Source organism: Stegostoma tigrinum, chromosome 21 (assembly GCF_030684315.1).
Source record: "Stegostoma tigrinum isolate sSteTig4 chromosome 21, sSteTig4.hap1, whole genome shotgun sequence".
Classification (NCBI taxonomy): domain Eukaryota; kingdom Metazoa; phylum Chordata; class Chondrichthyes; order Orectolobiformes; family Stegostomatidae; genus Stegostoma; species Stegostoma tigrinum.
The window spans coordinates 33,725,050-33,741,227 of NC_081374.1; the positions used below are offsets into that span (position 1 = coordinate 33,725,050).

The 16,178-nt window shown below is 39.3% G+C and overlaps 1 protein-coding gene across 14 annotated transcripts in view; it reads left to right on the top strand.

Moving 5' to 3' along the window:
* The window catches only part of LOC125462946 (synaptotagmin-B), a 579,758-nt gene that overhangs the window by 400,335 nt on the left and 163,245 nt on the right, over window positions 1–16,178 (top strand). Inside the window, exon 1 of one of the 14 annotated variants that reach the window (XM_048553472.2) lies at window positions 10,145–10,279. The exons of the other annotated variants lie outside the window; for them this stretch is intronic. The gene's annotated coding sequence lies outside the window, so the exon portion shown is untranslated. Of the gene's footprint in view, window positions 1–10,144; window positions 10,280–16,178 lie in introns of those variants that run through there. 14 annotated transcript variants of the gene reach the window in all.

Below are 16,178 nucleotides of genomic sequence, written 5' to 3' on the forward strand. Positions count from 1 at the left end.
GGTATTATTGCTGGACTGTTAATCCAGAGACCCGGATAACATTCTGGGGACCCAGATTTGAATCCCACCACAGCAGATGGTGGAATTTGAATTCAATAAAATATATGGAATTAAGAATCTAATGATGACCATGAATCCATTGACAATTGTCAGGAAAAACCCAACTGGTTCACTACTGACCTATAGGGAAGGAAACTGCCATCCTTACCTGATCTAGCCTACATGTAACTCAAAATCCAGAGCAATGTGGCTGACTCTGAACTGGCCTCTGGGCAATTAGGGTTGGACAATAAATGCTGTCTGGCTAGTGACACACTTGCCCTTTTGATGGATAAAGGGGGAAAAAGAAACACATTTAAGGAGTCTTCAAGGAAGCAGTATTCCTTAAAGCCTATCCACACATTAAAACATATTTTACATTGTCATGGAAGGGGTACTTCAAGTAAAGTAAACTCAGAAAAGGCAATTTGGTATGCAATTTCTATCTCTGTTCGATATCAAAAAGCAATTTAATTCAAGCTAATTGATCACTGCGAGTACTACTTAAAACAGGTCCTCAGTTTCATTCTCTTGCTAAATGAATGAATGTATTTGGGTGTCCTCAAACATTTACAAAGCAGTAGATCAATGCACGAGATAGATGAGCTAACTTGTAGCTGAACTGCCGCTTCAACTATCATGACTTATCTGAAACTCGATAAGATAAAGCAGTCTTGAATAAACACAACAGGCTTACAGGGTTTGAGAGTCAGAGAATGTACTCAGTTCTGGCTTTTGAAAGATCTGTGATAAAATATGTTACAAGATGTGCCTTTAAGAAAGATTAGTTCTGTCATGTTTCTTTCAAAAGCAAGGGTTATAAACTTGGAGCAAAGCTGTTTGCTCTGAGCCCAGCAATGTAGCAAGCTTTGTCTTTAGCAGACACAAGAAGCATGAGTGGGTGGGGTCAAACTCCCAGAGAACCTTGAATTTTAGTTGAACTTTCAGTAGCTGTTGGTGTTTGGAAGCTGTTATGTGTCTCTCCCTGTTACAGCAAAATGCTTGAGTTATCTGTCCCTCTGAGTTTACGCTTGATGTTCTTTCCTCCTGGACTGGAGAACTGCATGTGAGACAATTTATTTTACTGAATTTGGTTTTGCCAAGGGTGCGATTAGGAGATGTTATTATATTGGAACAGTTGCTATTTAGTGGTTAAAATTTCTATTATTCTGTTAAGTATTCCAACAGGGTTAAGGTGTTCCAAGTATTTATTTTGTTCATATTTTAAGTACAGTGTAAGGATAAAGTGTGTTTTGCTTTAAGCTTTATAGTTTGACCAATCAAATTGCATCCAAAACACAATGCTTTGCACTTGCCTATAAAAAAATAAGAAAAAGTTAGAGTCTGGGCTATCTCCTTAATATATTTTGAGGGGGTTTGGTCCGATCATAAGACCATAACTTCATAAGACATAGGAGCAGAAAGTAGGCCATTCAGCCCATTGAATCTCATCCCCCATTACAATCATGGCTGATACCTTTCTCAACCCCATTCTTCTACTTTCTCCCTGTAGCCCTTGATCCCCTTTAAAATCAGGAATGGATCTCTGTCTTAAGTATGCTCAATGACCTGCCGCCCCCCCCCCCCCCCCCCCACCAACCTCTGTGGCAATGAATTCCATAGATTCACCATTCTCTGGCTGAAGAAGTTTCTCCTTATCTCTGTTCTAACAGGTCTTCCCTTTACTCTAAGGCTATGCCCTCAAGTCCTAGTTTCTCCTACAAATGGAAACATTTTCCCATCTTTCATTCTGTCCAAACCATTCTGTAAGTTTCAATTAGGTTCCCCCATCCTTCTAAACTCCATTGGTATAGACACAGAGTCCCCAAATGTTCCTCATATGTTAATTCCTAAGAACAGTCTCATGAACTTCCTCTGAACCCACTCCAGAGCCAATGTATCATTCCTGAGATATGGGGCCCAGAACTGTGAACAGTACTGCAAATGTGGCCTGATTAGAGCAGTATTGAGCCTCGGACATACATCCCTGCTTTTACATTCAAGTCCTCTCAAAATAAGTGCCAAAGTTGCATCTGCGTTCCTAACTACTGACTCAACCTGGAAGTTTATCTTGAGAGAATCTGGGACTAGAACTCCCCAGTCTCTGTGCACTTAAGACTTCGGAATTTTCTTCCCATTTAGAACATAGTCCGTACCTCTGTTCTTCTTATCAAAGTGCATGACCTCACAATTTCCCACATTGTACTCCATCTGCCACTTCTTTGCCCACTCTTCTAATCTGTCCAAATCCTCCTGCAGCCTTCCTGCCTCCTCAATACTACCTGAACCTCTTTGTATCATCAGCAAACTTGAGTTTGATCTATAACAATGTTATTTCTAGATTATTTATGTGCGATTGCTGATGACTGTACAGATTACCGACATTGATCTATATCCATACAGCTCATCAAAACCCATGTTTCATGGCAAGTAAAAAAAAAACTACAGTTGAAGTATCTGCCTGGTCTCCAATCTTCATGGAGAAACTGAGATTTGAGCCATTATGGTATTACATTGAATATTCTCGAATTCAGTCCATTCAATGATCACTGTAGGAGATTCACTTTCAATTGTTTTTACTCAGCATGGATGATGTGCAAGAGACATGGGAACTAACCTGAAAAAATCTTGAATAATTGTGGGTGCAGGAAGAACATTGTGGTAGACTCTGCATTTATTTGAAAAATGTACATCCCACAGCAACGAGACATCTGGATTTGGATGTAATTTGAAGTTAAATGATTTAAATGTGTAATTCAGCACTCATTGACACAAAAATTTGATATCCTTCACCAAATTCAGAAAATACTTGAAACACGTTTCTGTCATTTATTTCCAGTCATTACACAATGCATGGCCAGTAAAGTATCAACTTTAAATTTTCCTGATATTGTACCAGTACTGTGGCACGTTGGTTCGAGGAGAAGAGGACAACTGTGTGTTTGACAGTTCATATTTTCTTTGCAAAACTCAGCAATTCAAATGGACTCAATTGGTCTGCACCCCTAGAGATATTGATATTGGTACAAAATATCAGGTCTGAAGGTAAAATCCAAGCTAAGATGATTAAACTTATTATCAAGCAGACAAACAAAGTATCCATTTCCTTCATGCCTTGTTACAAGATGACTGTTGTTTCCTGGGCACATTCAGATTACAAATCTTTTGAATTGATACAATACATGTCCACAATTTTTGCAACAACTCTCCAATTGTAGGAAGTAGGCACTGACCTATTTTATCCTATATTAGTGATCATGAACTATCTTTTAATAATGAACAAGTAGAAGCTATTGACATTTGTGAATGCAAGGTCACTGTACTCAAGAATTGTAAAAGCCACAAAGATCAGAGCAGAGTACTTGGTCCTTTGAGAATTTATGCAACACACTGTTATGAAAGTGGAGAATGTATTGCCCTGGTGAATGAAACACCAGTGATGTACTTGTGCATGGCAAATTGACTGACATTGCAGATGGCCTCGGTAAAAACTCAAAGAACCTAGAGGTATTGAGATTGAAGGTGGTCTTGACTTTGATGGCCTTTGATAATGTGGTTCCCATGATTGATCGTTTTGCAGATCTTGTACACATGCGTTATCACCCTTTTTGGTTAACCTAAACATGTAAAAACAGTACTCCATCTTATAGTCCCAGATAGCTATATATGTATCTGTAAATTCTATTTTTATTTTTGTATACTTTTGTAAATCAGAAAAGGACTTGTATTTTCTTTATACAAAGAGTGGAGGGTATGTGGAATGTGCTTCCAGCAGTGGTCGTGGAGTCAGTTACATTAGGGAACTTTAAGCAACTCTTGGATAGGCACATGGAGGATAGTAAAATGTAGGGTATGCAGGGCAGTTTGATCTTAGAGTAGGATAATAGGTCTGCACAACATCATGGGCTAAAGGGCCTGTACTGTGCTATATTATTCTATGTTCTGTGTTCTATGTATTTTGAAAGCTAAGGGTAAGGATTACTTTTTTTTAGAAAAAAGCAAATAAGCTGACAGTCATTGTAAACAGTCTTTACATTGCCATTTGTTCAAACAGCGTGGGAGGTTGCTGCAGATGAACTGGAGTCAATGGGGTATATATAAAGTGAGATTTGGTTGGCAACAAATATTTTATTGGTCTGTAGCATGGCGAACACTTGATAAAAGCCTTCTTCCTGTCAACAACTATGTCATTTACTCTAAAGCAGCTGAACATTGTGGGTGTGAGTGTTTAGCCAAAATCCATTGGACCTCTGGAAAGGAAGGTCCTGTCCTTTGTCTCTGCTGATTTGGGAAAAAAGCATCAAGCTTGAAAAAAAGCCAGTTTATTTCCTGTCATTGGTTACAGTACGATGTGGCTCAGAGCCTTTATACGTATGCACCAATCACCCTGTGCCTCCTGAAAATAAGTGAAAACACCTGGATCTCAGTGCCTTCTACATAAAATGACACCCAGGCACCTTTCCTTCCCCCAGTCCCTCGCCTAGAGGTACCCATGCAGGGTATGGTCATACACTATTCTTCACTTGAAGCCAAGGTGCTCCTGACTCTGCCAGTGCAAAGCCAATAGGGTTTCCTGGAAGACCTACCAGGAAGAGGATTTGGATTTTTTGGGAGCCTCACCAAGATTATAGGAGCAGATGTGGAAGCCAAGAAGCATTCACTGTCACCTGCCACCATTCTGGAAATTGAAACTGCGCACTGGCGAAGAAAGTGGCAGTGACAACACTAGGAGTGAGCAGGGTAAGTGTTTTGCCCTGTGAGGGTGGGGCTATCTTTGTGAGACCATTTAAAGGGAAACCACATCACAAACACAACGATGCACTGTACAGGATACACAGATGTAGGATCCCATATTCTATGCCATCCTAATGCATTATTCCCCTGTGCACCTCCCCATTCCAGTCACTGCTGACTGACTCCTTTAAAACACCATTGGACACAGGGCAGATGATGAATTGGGATATTGTAGGACAAGGTCCAATTATGTCAGCAAGGTCCATTGGCCTGAATATGGACTTGTTCCTTTTGCTTTCAGATGGTGCAGCAAGTTCTCACCACAAGCACTCCTGTTAGCGTATACCTAAAGGTAACTGGTCAATAAAATGCCTAATGTCCTGTACACACAGGATGTACAGTAAGATGTGGGACCCATGGTGGTGATAGTGGAGTAGAGCTGTGTTTGCCTCAGCAGCAGAATCTGAGGATATTAGACCTGGACCTCCATGGCAGCCAACGCCAGTCCATCAACACAGATGACTCATGACTCATTGCACTGCAGTAGCTTCTCGGAGTGAGGGTCATTACATCACACATACTTGTCTACCCTTCCTGTTCTGCAGTGTGTATTCTGAAGTCTCTGATTGTTGACACCATGGGATCCTCTCCTGTCTGGGCCTGAGCCAGTTCCTGGTATCTGATTGTCTCAGGCTGCTGGCACTGAGGGGACTTTCTTCCTCAGTCAGCTGCAAAGTTGTCAAAGTGAGGTGATGACCAAGTTGTGGTCACTGACTTTCTAGACTTTCTGAGGCCTTCTCTGAGAAGTCTGATACTCTCATCTTCAGGGATGCTAGCCATTCTAGGGAAGCTAGCCATTTCACTGCAGTTGTTTTGAAGATGCTGGTGTTGCCTGCAAGATCAGAGAGAAAGACAAGGCAATGTGGTCAATTGTTAGAAGCACTGGACAATGCATAACACTGATAGAGGGGTTCCTGTGAGAGTTACAATGGAATAAGGAGTAGTCCTTATTTAGTTAGTTGGACATGAATGTTATGCCATCCCTATGGGAGTGGATCCAGTCTTCTCCTTTATGAAACAAGATTCTATCTTCACACTGCGCAAAGAGTCTGATTTTGGGCATCCCTTCACTCACATGGGCTCTCTTTGCCCTGTTATGTGTTGTTTTTCTCCTGCAATCAGAGAAAGGGAGTAATTGATTAACATAGAACATAGAACATAGAACAGTACAGCACAGAACAGGGCATTCAGCCCACGATGTTGTGCCGACCATTGATCCTCATGTATGCACCCTCAAATTTCTGTGACTATATGCATGTCCAGCAGTCTCTTAAATAACCCCAATGACCTTGCTTCCACAACTGCTGCTGGCAACGCATTCCATGCTCTCACAACTCTCTGTGTAAAGAACCCGCCTCTGACACCCCCTCTATACTTTCCTCCAACCAGCTTAAAAATATGACCCCTCGTGTTAGCCATTTCTGCCCTGGGAAATAGTCTCTGGCTATCAACTCTATCTATGCCTCTCATTATCTTGTATACCTCAATTAGGTCCCCTCTCCTCCTCCTTTCCTCCAATGAAGAGTCCGAGCTCAGTCAACCTCTCTTCATAAGATAAGCCCTCCAGTCCAGGCAGCATCCTGGTAAACCTCCTCTGAACCCTCTCCAAAGCATCCACATATTTCCTATAATAGGGCGACCAGAACTGGACACAGTATTCCAAGTGCGGTCTAACCAAAGTTTTATAGAGTTGCAACAAGATCTCACGACTCTTAAACTCAATCCCCCTGTTAATGAAAGCCAAAACACCATATGCTTTCTTAACAACCCTGTCCACTTGGGTGGCCATTTTAAGGGATCTATGTATCTGCACACCAAGATCCCTCTGTTCCTCCACACTGCCAAGAATCCTATCCTTAATCCTGTACTCAGCTTTCAAATTCGACCTTCCAAAATGCATCATTAAGATGAAAGTAGATGGCATGGTTGTTAGTGCTGGTTCAGGTGGGAAAAATGTGGTGAGTTATCCTAAGCAAGTGAGTAGACTGCACAGAGGGCATGCAGCCTTAAGGTGTGAGAGGTTGGTGGGAGGTTGCATGTTGGCAAGGGAGGATTTGCAGGCAAAAGTGAGTTTGTTGGAGCATGAACCTTGGTGAGAGGTGCGTGCAGTAGCAGAGATTGAACAAGTGTGAGGCAGCTGAGAGAAGGGTTGTGGCACTTAGCCTGGCAGGGTGAAGGTGGCCATTTGCCTTCTTTCAGCAGTGCTGGCCATTCCCATGGTGGCTGGACATGTCATTGACCCAGATGGTGGCCTTGGACTAGATTGCCCGGGTTAGCTAGTGTAGCCTCTTCTGCCAATTCTCCAGGAATATAATTCCTCCTCTGCACCAATCATTTCGACCAATATATCCTGGTGCTTGTTAGGATTTCATGGTGCTATTTTCCCCTTCTTAGACATGACTTCATCTTTGACTAAGCAGATCAGTTTCAAAAGGCCAGTGTTTATCTAGATGCACAGCGGCCTTTTTAAAAATGGTACGGACGCAAGGGCCACCAATCTGTTGGCAGTTATTTGCTGAGTAGTATGTTGTTCTGGGAATGGCACCTAGTAATATGGTGCTGGAATTGGATGTGAGGACATTATAGGGGAGGGGTAAATAGTTAATGAGGCATTTGGTAAGACACAGTATGAAAACCTCTACGGCCTCGCGGAGAAAAGCCTTCTGAAAAAACATGGTGCAACTTGCACTTACCCAACAGAAAAATTAAGATTCGGCCCAAAGAATTTGTTTCTCCTGTATGTGGGGGTCTAAAATCACAAGAGTATAGTTTGAGGCATCAATCATTTATGACTGAATATTAAGTAATTCATTCACTCGGAGGGTGTCAATCTTTAGAATATTTAACTCCAGAAGTTTTGGATTTTCCATTGCTGGACATATTCAAGGCTGGAATAAAATTGGTTTAGGTCTCACAGAGAATTGAGACAAGAGGAGCAGGCAGGAGAACAAAGTTGAAGGATTAATTGACATGTTCCCATTGAATAGCTGAGCAAATTCAAGGGGCCTATGGTAAATTCCTGTTCTTGCTCTTTGCGTCAATAATGCCATATGAGGAAGATCAATTCTGTGCAAAAGAAGTACAGCATTCATGGAAAGGAAGTAATCCTAATGCTTGAACAGTGGCGAGCATTTTAGTGATAACATGACATTTTTATGTTATGTCATTCCAATGGATCATTTATGCCAAATTATTCTCGCACCTGTTTATTCTCTTTAGTTTAAAAGAACATGAGGTGATTTCAATAGAATGAATAAAATTATTTGATAGCTTTACAAAATAGATGCTGAGAGATTGTTTCCTGTGGCTAAAAAGTCTACAAGCAGCTGTACTACACTCGGAATAATTGGTCAGATATTTATACGACAGGGATCAGAAAAATGTGTTCACTTCAAGAACCTTGAACCTGTGAACCACTCTCGCCCAGAGTGCAGATATTGAGTCATTAAATACACTAAATGCTGGGATAGATAAATAGGGAATCAAGATTATGCCAAATAGGGAGAAAAATGAACTGAGGCAGAAGGACAACAACAATCTTAATTAATGATAGAGGAGACTTCAGGTACTGAATGGTCTCTACCTTATTTCCATATTCTTAAGTTAAATCTATAGAACTTTTCAAAATCTGTGTAGCATTCTTAAAAAAATATAATGGACCAAATTTGAAAGCAATGGTCTTTTCTTGTAACATACATTAGTTGGAAAATAGACTGTTTGAAATTTAAACCAATACTTTATCTTAGGTAATGAAATCTCACTTATTCCATTATGAAAATAAATTGAATCTTCCCCATGATTTGTCATTTGTATCAGCTTATTGATTTTTTTTCAGTATTTTATACAGCAATAGAATCATATTTGTAACATGTCAAATTTAAAATATTCCTGTGAATTTCAGGAAGATATGTGAATTTCAGGAAGATAAGTGAATTCTGAAATCTATCAGGCAGTTTTTTAAATAGATCATTTGTATGATTTTTTGAAAAGTTTAATTCTGATTTAAGAATCTATCTTTGTCAATCTGAAAAATAGTCTGAATTTGCAGTCTGACTCTCAACTTTGGATCTGTTACATGAGTCTCTTATTCTCTTTCTGTAATTCATAAGGCCGTGGTCCAGAATTCGAAGTGTCATGCCTAAGGACTAAATATATTGAATGATGTTTGTGTGCATGAATTGTGTGCAGAAATTTGTTGTTCCTCATATTGGATGATCTGCCCCAGGCCCTCAATGCAGAAGTCTTCAAAAGGTTTGCTGTTATAATAAAAGAGGTGTTCTCTCTACATTGTGAAATTGGTCTGTCCCAACAACAGCACCAGATCCAACATTAAAAGTTTACTTTAAGTTCATAGTTGGTTTGCAGTCAAGCTGCAGGTTTAAGAATCACTCTTGGGAAAATTATTCAATACCTGGCTTCTCTCCATTCATCAGTCCAACTGCTCTGATGATTTGTAACCCAGAGACTACAGGTTTCTGAGCTTTCAATGATGCTTCAGACAGTTGTGATGGGCAAACTCAACAGTTCAGGGCTTTTCAATTTATAACATTTCAACATTGACTGGGGAAAGTCTAGCACAGTCTAATGGGGCACCAAAAAAAAGGAGAGGAGTAGATGTACTGTGAGAGGATGTCAGTTGGTTTTCTCATGCAGTCAATGCCACTCTCTTAAATCTGTTAATCCACAGTCCTGCCACTCTGCTTCAGAAGAGAATTCAAGGCTGATGGGACAAATCTGGAAGCCACTGTTAACATTAGATGCTAAATGCAAGATGGCAGCCATCTGAGCTCCATGGCACCAATGTGAGAGGCCACAGAAACTGGCAAAACTGTCACTGGAACCTCCATAATGACATGCCACAGTGAGAATCAAACTCTAATTTTCAACTGAAGGTTTACAAAAAGGCTGTGTGCAAAATTGTTCTTCTCACCCTTGCAAGTCAACCTTACAAATTATTTTTTTTCTTTAGGCTATTAGTAGCTCTCTCGTATCACAGTGGATGTTGAAGCTGCTAATGTTTTAATTCTCCAACTTAAAATAGAAAGCTTGAGAAGTGATTTAAACAGGTTGTTGAGAAACACTCCTGACATCCAGTCAGTGCTGACATTTTGAATGTGCAAGGAGTGAAGGAATGGAAGATGCACATTTTCATCCACCTGCAGCCTGACCTAGTTTACCAGGCAGTGACTGCTGAATGATAGTACTGATAGGCTCATTATCATGTCTGTCATTGTACCTGACCCACAAACTAGGTGGGAAGGCATAAATCCAGCTACATTGAAGCATCCTTTCCTTAACCCTTTAAATATAGGTTCACAACATTAAATTAAAATGGTTTCATGAAGAATACCCTCATGAGGGATCCAGATACTTCAAATTTATTGTCCAAATGAATGAATAAGGAAGCTGCCTTAAAGCCTGAATAATCTTTTGCTGCAAGGTTAAGGTAAGATAATAAGAGTTGATTTTCTTTTGAAGACCGCAAAACTGCACTGCTGACTTCAGCTAATGTATTGTACAGAAAGATTAATTTGAGGCTAATCATTATTTCTTATCTGCAGTGGCTGAAATAGGTTTCCATGAGATTCGGTTCCATCGCAAATTTGCCTAAAGGAATGTCAGCTGTACAGAAAAGATTATCTTTGTGCTGAGAATGGCAATGTGTTATCCATTTTGAAAACCTAGTACTTCCTGAGCAGGGTCAAGAGGACATTTTTATGTAATTTAATTTCACTTTCAATGTCATTTATCTCCCTTCATAAATCTTCCAATGTTTTTCTTAAAGAAAACTAACAGCAGCAGAAATTTCTACTTTGCATTCTTCCTATTTTCACAGAATTTTACTTTCTCCTTCAACTCAAACATCATGTACCATTCCACATATCATCTTTAGCTGAACCCTTTGAACAGATTTCATAATGGTAATAACAATGGTTAAGGAGCAAGAGTTATTGCCTTCTGATTTGCTTTCCTCCCTGTGGATACATAGTTTCCCCTCAGGATGTTGACTGGTGGGGGGTGGGGGGGGGGGGGTGGTGTGTGTGCCGGTGGGCATTGATAGAGCTTCCTAAATTTCTCATGGGTAGAAAATTACAATAGATTCTTTTAGTGCTACCAGGGCTAAGTCAGATTTTAAAAACAGTCACATTGAACTATTTGTGGTAAGTATCTTCAAAAAATGTTGCTTTCATTGTGGGAACAAATTCAAAAACAGTTCTGGATATATCTTTGATTCAACAATGCTTTTATTAGGTACAATGTAAGAGTTAAGTGTAGTTATAGCTCCCAAATTATTTTCAATCTTTTTGTGCAGAAATTAGGAATTAACTTTAAAAAATATTGTCACTATTTTTTTGTGTTCTTAGCTAACCAGCAAAAAAAGAACGGGACAAGTATTGAGAAGAAAATTACCCAAACAACTTGTTAATCTTTAATATTCAAGGCTTCATAGCAATAGAGATTTCAACATTTACTTTGCCTGATCTCAAAAGAATACATTCATTCTTTCATCTGTCCCAATGTTAGGCAGAAATCTGCAGGGAAGGTTTTGGGAAACAACAATTTCAAAGTAAATAAAATGACCTCTTTGTCAAACTGCTGGCAGCTGGTGAACTTTTCTAAAAATACACCTGACCATACATGCAAGTCAAAAAGAGAAGAAAGAAAATTGCTAAATTTGGCATTTGTTGTCAGTGTATGAAATATTCTTGTAAAAAGTGCTCTGACAAACATTTTATTTGAAACTTTCATGTAATATTCTTCTGTAGCATTTATACTTTCTGAATCACATTTCTGTGCTTCCTGTGAAATGTATTATAGTGATTATATTGCTATCTAAGGATAGGAGTAAGGGCTGGACAGAATCAAGTGATGCAAGCGCATGGCTCTATGTAGAAAAATATGAACAATGGGTTTGAATTCAAATGCAGAGTTCCACGTCGAGTCTGGCAGACTGCAATGTTTCTAAATGTATGAGGAGGTGCTGTGTCCCAAGCTTCCATTGCTTTTCATTTGAACAGTACAGGAAAGCCAGGTCAAAAAGGTTGGACTGGGAGTGGCATGGAGGATCACTAAAGATACACATAGTTGTTTTTTAGTGGGTGTCGCTCTCAACTAAGAAGCTGCAGTTTAAAAGTGGAACCTAAGGTGGCAGAGTTGGACTTCACTTGCATAAGAATTATGAATGCACACCTCTCGCATTTCTGTCCGGTTAGCAGAGTTAAAATAGCAGCTATAATTTAAATAATTCAGTCTGGGACTTATATGAAACAACCCCCAAAACAGCATCATTTAAATGTGTTACTAATCAATGGACGTGAATGAGATATTTGTGTATCTTGCTGTCGCATTATTGGTGACATCTTACTTGTGTGGAAACAGCATAATTTCCAACACTTCCTGTTAAAAAATTATGCTATGATTAAGAACAGTTCAATTAATCTCACTGTAATTTTTGTCACCAGACAAAGATCTCAATCTTAGAAATGTGGACCTCATGTTCATTCACTCCATAATTTATTCAGTGACAATAAGCAAGTTCTCTGAATGCCATTTTATCATTTTCTCAGTTTTCCTACTTCATATAACCTAAGACCTGTTTGTTCTGCGGTTCAACTGATCTTTCAGAATCAAACCCTTATTCACAATATGCCATAGGATAAAACAGCAAGATTCTTCTTACAAGTTCTGATATGGCTTTAACAACTTTGCGAAACATGATCTCTTTGCATTGTATAAATAGTAAATGACTTACCAAGCCATTAGTGCAAAAGAATCATTATAGGTAGTCAACAAAGTTTCTGACTGAGAAAGAAAAAGTGAATTTAATATGTTTAAGCATATATCACAGAATATCAATCTGATTTATGCTTCTTACTGAAATCTCCTTCAGTGATTTCATCCCATCATAAACCAACAAGGTTTTGCCAAAGAATTTGTCTGTAGTACACTGGTTTGGAAAATTTCATGTTGAGTAAGGTACCTACTCCTTAAGAACTGCAACTAGCCACAAAATGAAAAGTTGTGTTAAGAATAGAAATGAAGCAACAACGGACACCATTGATCGCTTTGAAACTGGGCACCTTAAAACTGAGCAATTAGAGGTTCACCAAAAGGAGTGTAGATTAAAAGCATTGAAACAACCAAGGTGTATAGAAGTTTGCTGAAAGCAGGACAAAGGCAAAGCTAAGTGTGTTATACACATTTGTACTTATTGGGACTCATCAAGGATGGTAAATGACCTCTTCATGAAAAAATATCAGAAACCAAATTTTAATTTCTAGGCCCTGCATCCATTCATTTCCTGCAAGGCCCTGCACCATTGCAGAGTTATGCAAAGGTTCAGTGGAATATAACAGAGAATTGGCCAACTCTTTGACCAAGTGATGTGTTGCCATATTAATGTGTTTAATTTCTACAAATGTTGAATTTATGTATTTATTTCTAGTGCTCAATTGGCATGTCATCCCCTCTATACAGCTAACATCTTAACTCAGAACATTTACCCCAGAAATTTGATGTAGAAATGGCAGCACCTGATTTTAATTGAAAAAACAATTGAGCAAAATGTAAGCCTGTCTGCTGATGCCTTACTAACCAGGTGAATATAACTTCTATTATTTACGTTCTTGCATGAAGAATAGTCATTAGATGAGGTATTGAAAGATGTTTGATGTCCATGCAAGTGTAGTGAAAAGTCAAAACTTTCAAGAGGAAAGGAAAGGAGCAAAGTGCGAAGAAAATAAACATATTTTAAGAATTGGAATAAACATTGAATACAGGCAGTAAAAACTTAAGATAATTATTCACGTACACTTTGTTGAAATTAACCAAATAATCAGAAGTCTTGAATTCAACTATGTGCAATTGTTTAATTTTCAGATTATTGAAGCTGGCTAATACTTCTCGTGAATGGAAGTTGAAATGAGTAATTTTTTAAATATTCAGTCTAATTGCTGTACATTTACTACTCCAGTTCCCATTTAAAGTAGTAACCCATGTGAAGAAATCAACTTAATGCTCATCAAACTGGTGATATGATTTGAGACTTATAAAGCATTGATGCCATCTGGGATTCTGCACATAGGGATTTTCCAATCTAAGACCAAATGGCTGTGAATGAAGCATTCCTCCCCCGTTGTGTAGAAATGTTACAAATCAAAAAAGATATCTGTCACACTGTATGAACCAAACATGAATTCTTGTGGAAAGATGTGAACTGTGTTATTTCACTTTTGCGTAGGGTCTCAAATGAAAGCTGTCTTGGGATGAATTTAGGAAAGAAGCTAAACAGAAAATGAAACACTAAGATAATATACTAAACAATGAGATAAAAATGACCAAACATTGTCCAGAAATAAACCCTTACTATTGATTTATGAATGATAAAAGCTGTACATGTTTTACATGCTGTACAGAAAGTTTTTGTTGTTGCCCAGAGCTCAGTAAGTCATCCATGTATTTGTGGATGGTGCTTTTTAAATTCAAATTGACAAAGTGATGATTAAGTATCTTTCTGCTTCACTGCAGCTTTATTAGTGCATGATGTACCACGCCTGTGACTGCATATTTGGCTTCCTTTTGCTAGGCACTGTTACTATCCAACTCTTTCCCAAAAGGGAAAGTGGATGAACAATGGAAAAACAAATTATGTAGATGTCTGCATTCTATACACTGCTGGCATGTAACCTTTGGCAAGAGTCCATTGGCAATCAAGTTTCACTGAACTCGAAAACCAATATGTTCTCAAATAAGTGTGATCTCCTGTCTTGTAGAGCCATTTTTTGTGTTATCTTTCAATGAATTGAAATCTTCCTCATCTGATTTTACCTCGACATTTGTCCTCATGAATCTAAAATTAGAATACCGGGGAAAACTGTGTTTTCTTCTTTCTTTTATAACTGTAGGAACAATTAATTTATGCCTCCTTGGACCATCTGCATTTCTAAATGGTTTCCCGCAAGGGAGTTTGTAGCCCATCTGTTCAGATTATATTCCAACCAAGATCAACATTTTGCCAGCAAGTCTCTATTCAGTGTTGCTGTGTATTACCCATTGGATATTAATATAAACAGTGGTTCAATTGTAAATACTTGAGTAAGTAATTTGAGATTAACACTCTGAGTATCAAGGAAACTGGCCCTTCTTAGCTGATCAGGCTTGAATGTGGCCCAAGACCCCCATCTAAGTGGGTGACCTTTAACTGTTCCCTGAAGTGGCCAAGCAAGTCATTCAGATGTACATGCAGAGGCTATAAATGCTGACCTTGTCAGCTGCCTCCACCCACATCTGAGTGACTACAAAACAAAAATGTTCAGTGTCAATTCCTGGAAAACATTGATAGAAGTAGTTTAGGGGCCACCAATATTGCAAGGCATGGCATAAATTAAGATATTAGACATGAAGGAAGCAAGGAGGTTGGAATAATCATGGGTACCTTCAATTTTCTTAAAGACCGTGTAAATTTAAGGAATGTTAATACTACTATTTCAGGAATGCCTTCAAAAGAGATTTCTCGAGCAATATGTTAATGAACCAATTAGGCCTCAGTTATTTTATATCTAGTATTATGCAATGAGAAACAACTAATTAATAAGCTTGTTGTAAAAGAACCTTGAAGGAATAGTATGACAGAACTTCTCAATAAATTTGACAAGATGTAGTTCAAACTGAAATTAGGGCTTAAAATCTTAAACAAGGGTAATTGTGAAGGGACAAGCAGGAAATTGAATATAACACAGTGTAGAGCTGGATGAACACAGCAGGCCAAGCAGCATCAGAGGAGCAGGAAAGTTTAACGTTTCGGGTGGAGACCCTTCTTCAGAAATGGGGGAGGGGAAGGGGGTTCTGAAATAAATGGGGAAAGAGGGGGAGGCGGATAGAAGACGGATAAAAGAGAAGATAGGGTGAGAGGAGACAGACAGATCAAAGAGGCGGAGCTGAAGCCAGTAAAGGTAAATATAGGTGGGGAGTTAGGGAGGAGATAGGTCATTGCAGGGAGGACGGACAGGTCAATGAGGCGGGGTGAGGTTAGCGGGTAGGAGATGGGACCTAAAAGCCCTCCGCTTCTTCCTGTCCCTCAGGCCCGACCAGTCCCCCTCCACTGACACCCTCATCCGCTTCTCCGAACTCGTCCTCACCCTCAACAACTTCTCCTTTAATTCTTCCCACTTTCTACAGACAAAAGGAGTGACCATGGGTACCATATAGGCCCAAGCTATGCCTGCCTCTTTGTACGGGTACATGGAACAATCCCTCTTCCAAAGCAACACCGGCCCTAAACCCCACCTCTTCCTCCATAACATTGATGACTGTTTCGGTGCTGCCTCGTGTTCCCATGAAGGGCT